Source organism: Delphinapterus leucas, chromosome 4 (genome assembly GCF_059928025.1).
Source record: "Delphinapterus leucas isolate spDelLeu-1000000601 "Yukka" chromosome 4, BTC_Dleu_Yukka2, whole genome shotgun sequence".
NCBI lineage: Eukaryota > Metazoa > Chordata > Mammalia > Artiodactyla > Monodontidae > Delphinapterus > Delphinapterus leucas.
The window spans coordinates 142,823,537-142,839,584 of NC_143132.1; positions in this window are offsets into that span (position 1 = coordinate 142,823,537).

The window sequence follows — 16,048 nt, forward strand, 5'->3', positions numbered from 1 at the left end:
TGCATTTCCCTGCTGACTAATGATGTTGAACCTTTTATTCATTTACTCATTGGCCATATATATTTCTTCCTTTGTGAAGTCTCTGTTCAGGTTTTTCTTCATGGAATTGTTTGTCTTTTTATTATTGAATTGTACGATACAAATTATTTGTTTTTTGGCAAATGTGTTTTGAAAATAGTTTCTCCCAAAATCTTCAGTCATGAAGATATTTTCCTGATTTTTCTTGATATTTTCTTAGGTTTTTCTTTTATAATCTCTATACCTTTAGATTGTAAGATTAGGTCTATGATCCATCTAAAATTAACCTACGGCATGATGTAGAAGCCAAAGTTTATTTTTTTCCATGTGCATTTTCAGTTATCCAAACATCATTTATTGAAATTCCCCAATAGTACTGTCAAAAATCAATTGACTATGTGAGTGTGGATGTATTGTCCTGATTAATGTAGCTTCATAGCAAGTAAGTCTTGAAGTTAGAAATGTAAGCCCTCCTATATTATTTTCCTTTTTCAAGATTATTTTCACTATTCTAGGTTATTTGCACTTCCATATGAATTTTAGAATAGCTGTCAATTTCCAAAAATAAAAAAAAAAACTTGCTGAGATTATGATTTGGCTTATACTGAATCTGTACAACTTGGGGAGAGTTGACGTCTTGACAACATTGACTCTTCTAATCCATTAGCATGGTACATCTCACACTTTATTCATGATTTCTTTCTTCTCATTAATCTTTTGCAGATTCAGTGTAGAGGTTTTTAATCTATTGCTACATTTATCCTTACATATTTTATGTTTTCAGTGCTATTTTAAACGGAACTTTTAAACTTTTATTTCCTAAATCTTTGCTTCAAGTATACTAACTTTGTATACTATGACCTTGCTAAATTCACTATTACATCTAGTAGATGTTTTGTATATTCTTCAGAATTTACCACATAATCATGTCATCTGCATATATTAAGAGTTTTAATTCTTCCTTCTAATCTTTATACCTTTTACTTGCCTTATTTCACTTTCTTAAACTTCTACTACAATGTAGAACAGAAATGATGAGATAGAATACCTTTGCCTTGATCATTCTTTTAAAGGGAAAGTATAAACCCTTAAAGAGAAAAATGTGATACCCCTCATAAATTTTCATGCAGTCCGGGTACAAGGTTCCTGCTAGTTCTCTCCCTACTGTTCTAATATTAGCATATATGTTGTCAAAACAAGCACATACTTCCTCTGCAAATCTGTGGTTTTCTTGAGGTCAGAATTTAGGATTGAGTCATCTTTCAAGTTCAGGCACCTAGAAGAATGCTTCAAACATGTAAGAAACCCAAAAAGCATTTTAAAACAAATAACAAGATTGATTTTAAAAGAAAGGAGGTTATTTTTAAAAGATAACTCTAATAAGAGCATAGGACCTTATTTCCCAAAGGATATCCCATCCAATACTTGTTCTGCGAGAAAATGCAATGTATTTACTTTTTAAAAATACGTTTTTGGACAAATAAACTTGGGGGACTCTGGATTAAAAGAGAAATCAGATTTATTTCTGTAATAGAGTAGATGGTTTAGACCTACAACTCACTTGTAGAAAATTCTATGATATGTCTATATAACTAAATTCCTTTATAATCTCCATTTCTAATGATGGGCAGAAAATAATAATGTAAACTTTCCAGTTACAGGTAACTCAATCTTTTCCAGTTTAAAATCTTCTCACTCAATTTAAAATTTAAACTCTCTTTCAAACCATTTTTCTCCTCCAGATTGTCTCCCGTAATTTCCTTTCCAAAATGGTGTCTGGAATTGGAATTAAATGATTTCTGGGTGTTCTTTTGTTGAACTCTGATCACCTAAATCTGGGAAGTGGACTTTTTTCTAACTGCATCTGCTTCTTAAGGTGTAACTCATTGTCTGTTCTCCCAGCAAAATCAAAGCCTTGAAAGCGTCCAATCACCACTCTGAATCCCCTGCTTTTCAGCGAAAATGTCTTTCTGCTTTACTGTTTTTCAAACGGGATCACCTTGTCATTTACTGTGGTGAACCATAGCAGATCCATATCAACTATTTTCAGTTGCTCAGTGACATCATGGAAGAATTTTGAAGTCCCTCCACACCAGACATCTGTCCAGGGAGATTCCCTTGATAAAATTCCCTGCTGTTTTTCTGCCTAAGTATGTGTATCATCTTTTCTCTTCCACTGTGGCCATCTTATATTGGCACAAGAGGTGACCTTGAAAGTCAGTGACCTTTCAGAGTTGCCTTCAGTTAAGAGAATGCACACGCCTTGGGTTTCAACTTTCCTTTCAACCCGCCTGGAGTTTTCACCTCATTGTTTTGGTGCCCCTTGAATCAAGGTCCATGGAGGTGAAGGCACTGGGTCCCTGAAGGATCCACGCTGCATCTTTATCCTCTATGTATCCCTTCCAAATACCTCCTCTTCCCATGATGTAAGTATCATGTTACTTTCTCTGTCTGGTAGGCATTCCTCATACACCACTGCTTTCTGAATAACCTGTCAATATTTTTGGTAAAAGGACCTAGAGGTTATCATACTAAATGAAGTAAGTCAGACAGAGAAAGAAAAATATCATATGATATCGCTTACATGTGGGATCTAATAAAAAATACAAATGAACTTATTTACAAAAATGAAATAGACCCACAGACATAGAGAACAAATTTGTGGTTACCAAAGGGGAAATGGGGAGAGGGAAAAATTGGGAATTGGGGATTAACATACACACACTACTATATATAAAATAGGTAAAGCAATAAGGACCTACTATATAGCACAGGGAACTATACTCAGTATCTTGCAATAACCTACAATGGAAAAGAATCCGAAAAAGAACATATGTGTGTGTGTATATATATATATGTAACTGAATATATATATATATATAAAACTGAATCACTTTGCTGTACACCTGAAACATTGTAAATCAACTATACTTCAATGAAAACATTAAATTTAAAAAGAAAACAGTTGAGTTGTCTATGCTTCCACTAAGCCTGGATCTTAATATGTAAATATCTTTTGGAATTTATAAATCCATTCTCTCTCAATAAACCTGGGATTTTAAGACTTTCTGACCATGATCTTAATAGTCCCCTTTTGGAAGTTGGGTGTTGAATATTGACTCTTTCTCTTCAAATCCCTGCTACAATTATCCTAATTTTCCCTAAGGCACTGGGTGCTTCAGAGTGAGCAGGGTGGTGATCATGGATAATGGAAGAAACCAAAAGCACATCACTATCTTCATGTTACCCAGGACTCCTGAAAGTTTTAAGGTGCTAACAGGTTTTATGACTGCAAGCATGGAAGGTATGGTCTATAGCATTTTACAACTTATTTGAACACAGATCATTTCCTTTAAAGAACACTTCTAAAGATAGAGCTACCATATGATCCTGCAATCCCACTACTGGGCATATAACTGAAGAAAACGATAATTCAAGAAGATACATGCACCCCAAAGTTCATAGCAGCACTATAGCTATGAACTTTACACTTTACAATAGCCAAGACGTGGAAGCAACCTGACTGTCCATCCACAGATGAATGGATATAGAAGATGAGATATATATATACAATGGAATACTACTCAGCCATAAAAAGGAATGAAATAATGCCATTTGCAGCAATATGGATGGACCTAGAGATTATCATACTAAGTGAAGTAAGTCAGAAAGAGAAAGACAAATACCATATGATATCACTAACATGTGGAATCTAAAAAAAATGATACAAATGAACTTATTTACTAAACAGAAACAGACTCACAAACACAGAAAACAAACTTATGGTTACCAAAGGGGAAGGGGGGGATAAATTAGGAGTTTGGGATTAGCAGATACACACTATTATTATATAAAATAGATAAACAGCAAGTTCCTACTGCATACCACAGGGAGCTATACTCAATATCTTGTAATAACTTATAATGGAAAAGAATCTGAAAAAAACTATATATATAACTGAATCACTTTGCTGTATACCTGAAACTAATGCAACATTGTAAATCAACTATACTTCAATTTAAAAAAAAAAAAAAAGAACATCTGGCTAGACTACCACTCCACTGGAAATACTCTGAGGGTCAAAGGAGCAAAAGGCACATTGCAAAACAGGCAAAACTGAGACAAGGGGTGCCAGTTAAGGGGTTACTTCATTTGTCCAGAAGAGAGGTGATAAAGATCTGAACTGGAGAAATGGCAGTAGCCAGGAAGGTGAGGAACATATTCAATAAGTAGGTAGAAAACAAAGTTACATAATCTGGTGAGAATATACACTCTAATGAAATGGGATCCTAGATACTTCTAACAATATGCTTTATACATTTTTAAATTTCAAGAAGGCAACTAGATGAAAACCAGAGGCATATTTCCATGAAATAGATATTTATAAAATAGATGTGGGGGGCTTCCCTGGTGGCGCAGTGGTTGAAAGTCTGCCTGCCGATGCAGGGGACACGGGTTCATGACCCGGTCCGGGAAGATCCCACATGCCGCGGAGCGGCTGGGCCCGTGAGCCAGGGCTGCTGAGCCTGTGCGTCCGGAGCCTGTGCTCCGCAATGGGAGAGGCCACAAGAGTGAGAGGCCCGCGTACCACAAAAAAAAAAAAAAAAAAAAAAAATGTGGAAGGAAAACATATTTCTTTTGGATTCACATTGAAGAGAAATTTTCCTAAGACACCTGATTATGTTTTATCCTGCCCTTCTTAGTCCATGAAATGTATCAGAACGGTTTCCCTTGATTTATCAAGATCTTTAAATACAGACCTACCAATGGTGTGAGAAAGAGGAAACAAAAATAATCCTCAAATGAGTGGGTCAGTGAAATTCTGGATCAAAAGCAATTTCAGTATTTTAAGCACCAACTATTTTTCTAACATGTTAGAATATCTTTTATAAGGCTCCACTGATTTATACATTTTACTTCCTAAGCCTAGAATGATGTGTTTACCGTAATGTAATTTGAACATAGGAGGAAAAAAAGAAGGCAAATTTAGTCGTAAAACCACATTCATTAATAGTATTAAATATAGTGTAATACATTTCAAATGTTTCAGATAGAACTGGCTCATCAGAATAGAATGGGTGATTTTTAAAATAGAGACAGAACAACGTTGCTCTGTTTCTTTTGAGCAAGGACAGTGACAATTAGATAAAAATTACTAATAAGATGTGTTCCAGAAAATGGCTTTTTCCTCTATATCTTACATAGAGTGAGGACAAAATTCCAACAGCAAAAACAACAACAGCAAAAAAACAACAAATGAAATAAATTGGGGTGTGTGGCAGATTGCTGGGGGAAAATGGCCATATTTATTTCCCACCCTCCCTTTTATTCACACCCCTCTGCAATGTGACTTTGCAGCTAATGAATCAAAGGTGAACTCTGCTTTCCCTCCCTTTGTATCTGATCTGACTTTGCAATTTGCTTTGCCTAACAGAATTCGGTGGAAGTGACACCATGCCTGTTGGAAGCCGAGGCACGTCTCTCTCTGCAGGAACTCTTCCCATCCCCAGGTCCTTGAGCCCAAGCTAGCCTGCTGGATGATAAAAAGAACATGGCAGCGGTGATGTGTCATCCAAGCTGAAGCCATCCTAGACCAACCAGCTCTGATAATTCACCGAAACCAGCTGAGACCAGAAGCACTGTCCAGATAGAGCCAGTCCAAATTGCCAAATATAGAATTAAAGAATAAATTCTGGTTGTTGTTTTAAGCTGAAAAATTTGGGGATGGTTTGCTGTTCAGTAACCAAATCAATAGTTTAGACGGTTTCTTTCCTGAACTATGTTAATCACCTCTCAGCATTCTACCTCCCTACTCTCTTTCTACTCTCATCCTACTTATATATTGCTGTCAATTTAATTTCCTAAACACAATTCTTATGCTATTGCTTCTTACTTCAAAAACCTTCAATGGCTCCCGACTGCCCTTCTAATAAAATCTCAACAAGCTTAATATGTTATGCAAGGGCCTTTCATGATTTCTCCACAACTTAAACGTTGAGTCTAAGCTTCTGCCCCTTTTCTTCATTCACCCTTGATTTTGTCAAGATGACTTGCAAGTCCTCGACTAGGAAACACCATTGATTGAAGAGTCCGTCATTCATTTTGTACACATCTTACTCTACAGCTTAACGGATGGTAAGTTTCTTCTGAAATTGATTCTAAGGTAACTCATGGTATTCTAGACATTAAAATATGAAAAGATAATGTGACTGAGGATTAAGGAAAGAGTCCTCATTGTTTTCCACATGGCTCATGTGTCCAGCCTCTTGTCCCTGGCTAGAACAATTCCCTCTGCTTTATATGCTCCAGGTCTACACATTGAAATCCTACCTACCTAAAAATCTATTCAAATAACCCCCTCCCTTAGAAATCCTCGAGCATCTTTCTCTTCACTGGGCTACTTGACCTCCCCTAGAAAATGATTAGAACCATTCATCAGGCACTTGTCACTTCCCACTTGGTACTGGCAACTCTTTTTCTTTGCTGTTAGATTGTCTGCAGGTTGAGGGCAATCCAGCATTTATTGGCTATTTCACATTCTCTTTTTGCCATGCCAATGCAACATTCTAAGTCCATTGTCTATGAGATACTGTAAAATATATATTTACTAAGCAAATAACTCAGTGAAAAGCATACATTTAATAAATCTCAGGTTTTTGACACTTCATTTTCATTCTGTCACTGATTACCCACGTGACCTTAGACAATTTACTTAACCTCCTAGGGCTGAGGTCTCAAATGATGTAACAGATGGGACAATGGGTGTGTGAATACTTTGTAACAGATGGGACAATGGGTGTGTGAATACTTTGTATAAACTGTAAGATCAGTTGGAGGTATTAGCATCGTTCCCTTTTCTGAGAAATGAGATGATTGAACCTAATCTATTTCAAAAACAGTCTGTAAGTAGCATCCCACAACTAGAGGATTGCAAGTCGTTGCTTTTTCCTTAAGTGCGCTGGCTCGAAGCGTGAGTTGACTTAAGCAGGCACCTGCCTCTTACAAAGCTTCTCTGGGCAGCTATTGCACCAGTGAATAGCCCTGCTGTGATTATCAGTCCAGACAGCTTCGCACCCTGTGGACAGGTCAGATAAGACCAGAAGTGTTATGAGCCAATGCTAATCAGGCCTCTCCCCACCCCGACTCTGGATCAAAGGAGCCTTTCTCACAAAGAAAGAGTTAGGCGTTATTCCGGTAATATATATCACCCAAGAGTTGGGTTCAAAACTTTTCTTATTAGCTAAAACGTTTATTAATAAAAGTAGATTAAAAACATATTAAGAGTTCAATATTTTAAAGACTCACCCTTAGGAAATAGGCATAAGATGATTGGTGCTGGCTGTAACGATATCCCATAATTAACACTGCAGAGTCTCGAGTCCACATCTGTGCATTGAGATGGATTTTCCACTTTGGCTCAATACCATTCAATTCAATTCACTTTGATTCAATTTATAGTTGTTTTCACTCAAGGTAGCATCATGATACTGTGGGAAGAACGCAGGTTTTATCTCCAGTCTTAGAATTCAGGGGCTTCAACTCCAACTCCTATTTGTCTGACATTTGGCAACTTACCTAATCTCTCTAATTTCCTCATCTGCAGAAAGGGGTTAATATTAGGCACCTCATAATAGATACAATGTCCGCAGCATAAGGATCATATCATTTTCCCCCTACTCCTTTAATTCATGCCAGTTCAGTTTGACTTAATTCAGCAAACATCAACTATTTATCAACTACAATGCTGGGACTTCACAATGAATTACGATAGCATCATTGCAAACGTGGGATTCTGAGAAGTCAAAAGTTTATGTCTAGGAAAATATGTATAACTTGCTTAGGTAAGGAATGAGGTTGTAATGGGCAACAGTACAGATGTGCTTGGTATGGAACACAAGGTGAAGCTAGATTTGGGCATCCCATGCCTACGAACACATGACGGTCTTCAGAAAATTCAACTGAAGACACCATACTGTGGCAATCTCAACCAAAACATCCCAATTTTAATGAGTTCTGACTTGACAGGAGATGTTGCAAAGTTTTCTATCAGCTCTAAACGTTTGTACAGCTAGTACATTCCCTCACTTAGGACTTTAATTTCTCCCAGGCATTGATTACACTTATAGCATATTATAAGTAATTTATAACATTGATGTATAACCCATTCTCCTGACTTTTGATTACAATGCACAAGGAATTTGCAAATATGTAAGGGTACTTTAGACAGAATACGTTATGAAATTATAACAGAGTCCCCAGATCTCAGCAGCTACACACATAAAGTTTATCATTTGCTCCTGCAAAGTCTGCTATGTGCCAGGTGGCTCTTCCAGGAGGCTCTCCTCCATGTGATGACTCAGCAATCCAGGCTGCTGTTGTTCTGTCCTCTCAACAAACAGCCGCCATGTTTTCCGCTCAAGCTGAGATGAGAAAGACTGGACAATTGTGGGAGGAACAGGTCAGTTCTGCCTAAGTTTCATTGGCCATAATTAGTCACACGACCCTACCTTACTGCAAGAGGATTGGGAAAAATTGACTCTCATATGCCCGAAAAGAAAAAAAAGAAGAATGACCAGATATTAATGCCTTATTAATGCTTCTCATCCAGTGGGACGATCACAAAGGAAAGCCCTATGTTTCCTCTGTGGAAATTTGGGGTCTTGGTACCCCCTACTTCCCAGTAAAAATGAAGAAGTCTCCTTGAATTTTAGGAAGACAGTAGTCTCCCATAACCAGATCTGTGGACATGACTTCAATGGAAGGCATGAGGGAATCTGAGGATTGTACTGGACCCCGCTGTGCCCCACCTAATTCTCTTCAGCCTGACTTCTTTCTCTAGTCCCTGTTGCACTAACCAGTCCCACAGGGGCTTTGATCATCTTCATGCAGTTGCAGTCTCGCTTTGGGGCTTTGTCATGACCACTCACTTCATGCCCTGGGATTCTCTGATGCTGCAGCATGGGACACCTACAGGATCCCACTCAGAACCAAAAGTGTGAATGAGTGAATGGATTAATAGATGAATTATTCCCTCTTCCATCCCCCAAGCAGATAGGCCGAGATGCATTTCACAAGGCTTCTCAGAAAGTCCCACAGGATGAACAGCAGTCACAGATCAGTAGCCAGCTTGCACACTCATCCCTGTCGTAGCTTTTCCACTTTTCCTGTTTCACTCTGCCTGTCCCTTACCTCTGCTTCCTCATATTACACTGGGGGGAACTTGGGCTAAGTCTAAGTAGAGCAGGACAATTTTTAAAGCTTGAAACTCCTTCCCACTCCAAAACTTTTAATATGGTAGACTGGTGGGTGTGATATCTTAATTTATAATAAGGAATATATATTTGGTTTTGCCCAGTGTGTGGCACAGAACTCCTACAACCTTTGGAATTTCCTAAGTGCTGAGTGTTGAAGATGTCTTTTGTTATGCTAATGAGGTGGTTTTTGGAGAGCACCTAAGGATGGGGGCTGGTTACCCAGAGAACCAACCTTGGGACTAGAGGGTTGGAACTTTTAGCCCTGCCCCCTACCTCAGAGAGGGGAGAGGGGCTGGAGGTTGAATCAGTTGGCCAGAGGCCAATGATTGAATCAATTATGCCTATGTAATGAAGCTTCCATAAAAACCCAAAAGGGTGGGGTTCGAGAGCTTCCTGGTTGGTTAACACCTGGAGATTTGGGGAGAACAGAGTGCTCAGAGAGGGTATGGAAGTTTCATACCCCTTCCCCCTACCTTTTCCTAGACATCTCTTCCATCTGGCTGTTTCTGAATTATATCCTTTTATAATAAATGGGTAATCTAGTAAGTAAAGTGTTTCTCTGAGTTCTGTGAGCCATTCTAGCAAATTAATCGAACCCAAGGAGGGGGTCTTTGGAACCTCTGATTTATAGACACTTGGTCAGAGGTACAGGTAACAACCTGGACCTGGAACCAATATCCTGAGTTGGAGGGGGTCATCAAAACGTCCAGTTTATAGCTGGTTGATCAGAAGCAGAGGTAAAAACCTTGACTTGCTACTGGAGTCTGAATTAAGGGGTAGGGAATAGTCTTGTAGGACTGACATCTTAATCTGTAGACTATATCCCCAGGTAGTGTCAGAATTGAGTTAAACTGTAGGACACCCAGGTGGTGTCAGAGAATTGCTTGGTGGTTTAGGGCAACCCACTCCCCAAAATTGGAATTGGTACCAGAACCCTTTTAGTGGGCAAGATTGTGTAAGGGGCCAATAAGACCTTAGGAGACAAAAGATTGAAATGTCCTTCCCTTAGGGGTTCAAGATTATTAGAATGGTTCATGCATCAAGATGACACCAAGTAAGGCTGGGCAGCAAGTGGAAGACACTCAGGGCCCCTAGAGTGAATTTTATCATGAGGCTTGAGGTGGGTCTCGGCTGTTGACCTAGACCAGGGTTAAGCAAAGTTAGAACTGTCATCTAACCTGGACGTTGGGAGCACGTGAGTGTGATTTAGGTGGCTATACAAATGGGAGCCCGGTCTTATGGTGGAGTGGTCCATGAGGGGAGGGGGTCTGCTGCCTACCTGCCCTGGGAGCCACTGGGCTGAACAGCAATGTCATCAGTCAGCGGCAGAGGCCTGTGCTGTGTGCCCCACAAGATTCTTCAGTTCTCTCTGCCCAAAATTCTTGAAAATAGAGCTGGGCCTGAGAACAGAACAGGCTGTGGCAACAGTATGATCAGAGGGGCTGCTGTGTGGATGGGAGCATCCTTACCCCAAAGGATAGGCCTGGAATTCCCATGAGTCAGTGCAGCAGAGCAGGAACTAGATTAAGGTGAGACTGGTCCAGGAAGAAGAGGGACTGGTTTGTGACAGTCAGGATGGAAGCTGGATTTGCCAGGTGAGTCTTCTAGACTTCATGTAAGACTAGCAGACTACAAAGAGGCACCTTATTAAATAGCTCAGCACCCAAGGGACCTGATTCCTGGCATGTTTCTGATAGTCCTGGTCACTCAAAGATTGGAAACCAAAGCTATTCAGGCAAGTGCTTTGTGAGATCTGAAATTTCTTGACTTCGGTATATTGTGGTTTTGGACTGTGTTCACTTAGCTGAGCTGGAGCTACATTTCCCAGAATCCTGTTCCTGGCTCTAGGCTAAGGCTGGCCATCAGAAAATTCTGCAGGGGCTGGGAAAGCAGAAGTGAAGAAACAGCAGTCGTGTGTCTGCTGGAAAGTTGGTGTGAGGTCAGGGGTAGCTGCAGCTCCCGAGTGCCATCGCAGGTGCACTGGTCACCTTGTTGCCGGGTGGCAGCAGCCTAGCCGATGCCCCCAACACACATCCCCCAGGTCTCCCTTTTGGCTTCTCTGACGCTGGGGCCAGGATTCTCTCTTCTTCTGTGATCATGAGCTGGCTTCTCCTGCAGACCACTCACGCTAACAAAGTTGGAGGCCTAAAGGATGTATGACACCTCTGTGGGTTCTACTTTGTCCTCAAGGATCTCGACGTGCCCTTGCCTCCCCCATTTCACAGCCGTCTTCCTTTGCCACTGCCATCCCTGCCGATGTCATGCCCAGAACTAGATGCCGGAGCAGTGGCCCCACATAAAGTCTTTCACCAGCAACCAGAATTCTAAAATGGTCACAGCCCTATGACAAGCCGATTATTCGTAGTAACTCCTAGTGAACTTGCTTCTCTGATCAAATGCTGCCTGATACCATGGCCAAAAACAAAGATTTCTGTTTCACAACTTTGGGCCAGAGGTGTTGCCACCTGTCTTGGCCTGATTTCACTTGTGCTGTGTGGAATATGGGTGGGGAAAGGGGGAGACTAGGGTGGGAGTGACAGCTTATGAGAAAGTTGTTGGGGGTGGGGTGTCTCCGTGTTAACACAGCAGCACAGCTGACATCACAACACAAAATCCCCGCAGAGGGGAAGGAAGTGAGAGAAATGAATGGAGCGGATGGTAGCAGCTGGAGCGTGCACGCCTCAGCGAGGGGGGCCGCCAATCAATCCCTCATGCCATTGTTACCAGGTGAGAATAAGGACACCCAGCATCGTTAGATTCAATTCTCCTGAAAAGCTGGAAATTCACATTCCTGTGCAAAATTTCCCAGTTTTAAATGTCTGTAGCAACAACAAAACCAAAATCTAAATTTGTATTTTATTTTTAAATCAAGGTTTAAACCTAACAAATCCTGTCTAGAGGACCGATTTAACCCAGGTGAGGCATGTACCCCAGAGTCAAATTACCTTGGTTCAAATCCAAGCTCTATCACTTACTAGACGTGGAACCTCAGGCAAGTTACTTCCATACCTCCGTCCTTCATCTGAAAAATGAGACTAGTAACACCCATTTCATAGGATGTCTGAGGCTCAAATGAGTTACTAATACCTTTCCTTGTTTCTAAGACACTATTGAATGTTAGATGGACCATTAGAGAAAGAAAAGTTGATGGCTAATTAACCTCGTAGCACAATGCTGTCTTATCACTTAGCATTATTGTCTTATAATTTCTGAAAGAGCTCTTTCAGAGTTATTTTAGCACAGATTTTTTTTATCATATATTGCCCTGAGCACACATATAAAGAAAATATAAGTGAAATAATGTGGTTTGGTATTCTGAAAACCTCTCTACATTATGAGTCCGACAACTCTGAATTAGTTTTCAACTCTGTTTTTCCACACAATATTATTCCTGGTGCTATTATAAACACTGGTGATGTAGCATTTCTTTAAAAAGAGCTCCCCCATTGTCTCCAGGAATTTCTCCCAAGTTGCTGACACCCCTAGTGAGAGTTTTCATGCCAACACTTTCTTGATTTTACCAGAAGATGTCAAATGGAAAATTTCCAGGCAACAGAAAGACTTGTATTCTTTTTCCAAATGGTCCTTAATTTAAAGATTGTTGGCTAAACATTCAAAGGATATCAGTCTTCAGTTATTCACCAAGAAAAACAACCAAAAATGTTTGTGCCTATACAAACATTGGCAGCTACATAGCAACTGTTGTTTGGCTGAGGGTGGCTGTCCAAATGTCATCAATCGTACGATATTTTCCTACGTATTAAACTATAAAAAAATAAAATAGTGCATTCAATTTCATCCAATAGAGTCTTTGCAAAACTCTTAGAAGGCAATGCAATATCAAAGGGTTTGATAAATAAAATCTATACAGAGGGGAAAAGTTAGCATGTCTAAAGTCTCAGTTCTATCATGAATTACCTGTATGTTCTTCCTTAAGACATTAATCTTTTTGTCTGTGAAATAGGTACAACCTGGGTTGTATTGAGTGCACGTGACAGCACCTGGCTGAATGGACAGTCACCTGTAGAATGTCGTGTTTATGTCAGTTCAGCCAATCAGAGTCTGAGGGTTGAAGAGTCAAACCTGCAGAAAGAAAAGGGCACAGCACAGAGGGGTCAAGATCGGGGTCTCTTGGGGAAGTGCAAGTCGAACCAGCAAAGCTCCTCAGAAAAGTAAAAATAAAAGACCCTTACTATTGCTCTGGCCACAGATGTAACCTGTTGAAGTTGACAAGAAATCTTGATCTGAGAAGAGAGAAGATAACGAAGACAACATATCCGTAAGTTGGCAGTTCGGGTGGGGGGGTCTCAGGAAGTTTGAGTCAAAGTCTGACCAAGGATGGTCTGGCCACTGAGAATCCAGGAAGAGTCATTGTGATGTTGAGGTCCTGGGGCCCCATGTGTCCATTGAGCCTGAATCTCAAAGTCCCTCCTCTGAGAGAAAACCCACACTGCCTCAGCTTTTTGGTTCTTCATCATTTTGGTTCAGCCTCCCCCCACCCTAAGCCCTGGACCTGTCAGGACCTAGAGAATGAGGCCAGTGTCTGGGGAGAAATCAGGCCGGCCCTCTCCTATCCCACCTTCCATGATTACAAATGATTCTGCAAGCTGAACAGGGTTTTGTATATTTCATTTACAGTGACTGTACAACAGCTGTATAATAGACGTCGCTGAAGATCCGAACGTTGCTCAGAGTGTAGCATAAATGTCCACAGTGAGCTGCAAATGTGAATAAGAATGGCCCTGGCTGCAGAGTAATTGGTATTATTACTGGAGTGAATGGGAAAGCCACATATGGATGGATGGGTGGGGCTGTGACAGGGCACATGCAGCGTTTATTTTCTCTTGTCTACATCTGTTCCCTCAAACAACCAGCCAGAGGAGGTAGAGGAGGAGAGGTACCAAGTGGGAATGTAGTGGGGGAAGCGTGAAGCCGATTATCCACCACTCTATAGCACGCCCTTTCTGCTCCTTCCCTGCCCACGCTTATTAATCGCCATGCAGTGGATGACACATCCCCTCCCTGAAAAATAATCTGTTACAAAAGGGTAGGAGGATAGATTCAGGTGAAGGGGATGGGCTGAGGGGGAGACAGGGAAGAGAAACACTTCAGGTTAATTGGAGCTGAGAATATAAAATACTCGTCTTAAAGTGTGTGCTTCAGTTATGAGAAGGAAAGTGTCGAGATCATAATGTTTTCTGTGCAGCATTCAACACAGCATGGGTGTTTTAAAACAAGCGGTAATCATTTCTCATGGAGAAATTATAAGCTGCAGCTCCGGGCTCAGGACAAGCGCCTGGGAGACTCCAGCTCCCTTTCTCCAGGGAGACACAAGGAGACATACACCGTAGTTAGTGGCTGAGTCCCTTGAACCAAATGGCAGAGTTAGTGACGGACAGAATTATATAGTTTAATTCGCTCGGTGCTTTAGCCATTCAGAAAGAATTGACACAGAATTCTTCCAGAATTCTGAAATGTAGGAGGGAAGGAATTTGGAAGATCAAACTGTCTGGCTTCTAAAGAGACGGCAAAGCAAATTGGTCAACTTTGCAATCAGGAACTTAACACAATACGGTTACAATGATTTATTTGGCAAAGCTGGCTATGTTATTTATTTCTTTTAAAGACGAACCCTTTCGAGCCTGATGCAACAACACCTCTGCCCTGTTAGCGCTTTGCTTCGCTTGCTCTCATCCTGGGTACACCCATGTGGCATCTAAATTGCTGTTAGGTCTCTATTTAAAGATTCCTTTTTACCAGCAATAATTTCTCTAAAGTAACAAACAGTGCACTGTATAACACCAAGTTAAAAATTCTTGGAAATAAATGCAGAGAAATTAGTTACACTTATTCACACAGTTCTTCAAAATGGCAGCACATGAGAAGAAAAAGGGTCCCTCTCACCCTTTTTCTGAAGACCATCTTTGTTTACTTCATTCCCAAGTATTAAGAGATTGCAGGAACCATTTGCATAGGATAACTAACATATACCACATCATTTGCACGTCTGCAAGTACACGTGAGTAACCGTAATTACACGTGACACCAATTACTCTATTACTTTGTATTAAATTATAATGGAAAATTCCACTAGAGAATTGAAGCCTAATTGCATCTTAATTTGCATAATTTTGCATATTAATTACATCTCAGATGAATAATAAATTTCAGCAGATTTTTAATTTATGCATAGACACAAAAACAAGTGGAGAAATAATTTAGAAAAAAAATACCAGCAACTATTACTTAGGGCATTCAACTAATTTTGCTTAGTTTAGCAAAACAAAACTTGGTTTGTTTAATATAGCATCTTTAGTCTGATTGCTGTTTATTGCACAATATGTCAGTCTTGAAACATAGGTAAAGACATAGCTTTTCTTAATAAAAAAAGTGTTCGATTATAGCACTTTAAGTTTGGGATTTTATATTTTGATAAAACTGTCTTGAGGATAATACCATTTAGTTGGAAATATTTTTAATTGTTGTACATTTTTATTGAGGCTTAATTTCTGTTGCAGCTATTTTAAATTCAAGGGATGATGAAAAATAGAACATAAAAATATCTTGGTGAAGGAGAACACTAATAAAATATGTCAAATGCTTTCTAATTTTGAGTCTACTATGAAGTCACCCAAGATTGTTTTAGTGATTTTGCATGAACCGTTCAGAGGGAAAAATTTCACACATTTTTGCTTTGCAGAGTATAACAATTCAGAGGACTAGCTTTTAAAGATTACTATTATTTTCTAATTGTTTTCTTTGTTTTACTTTGCCTG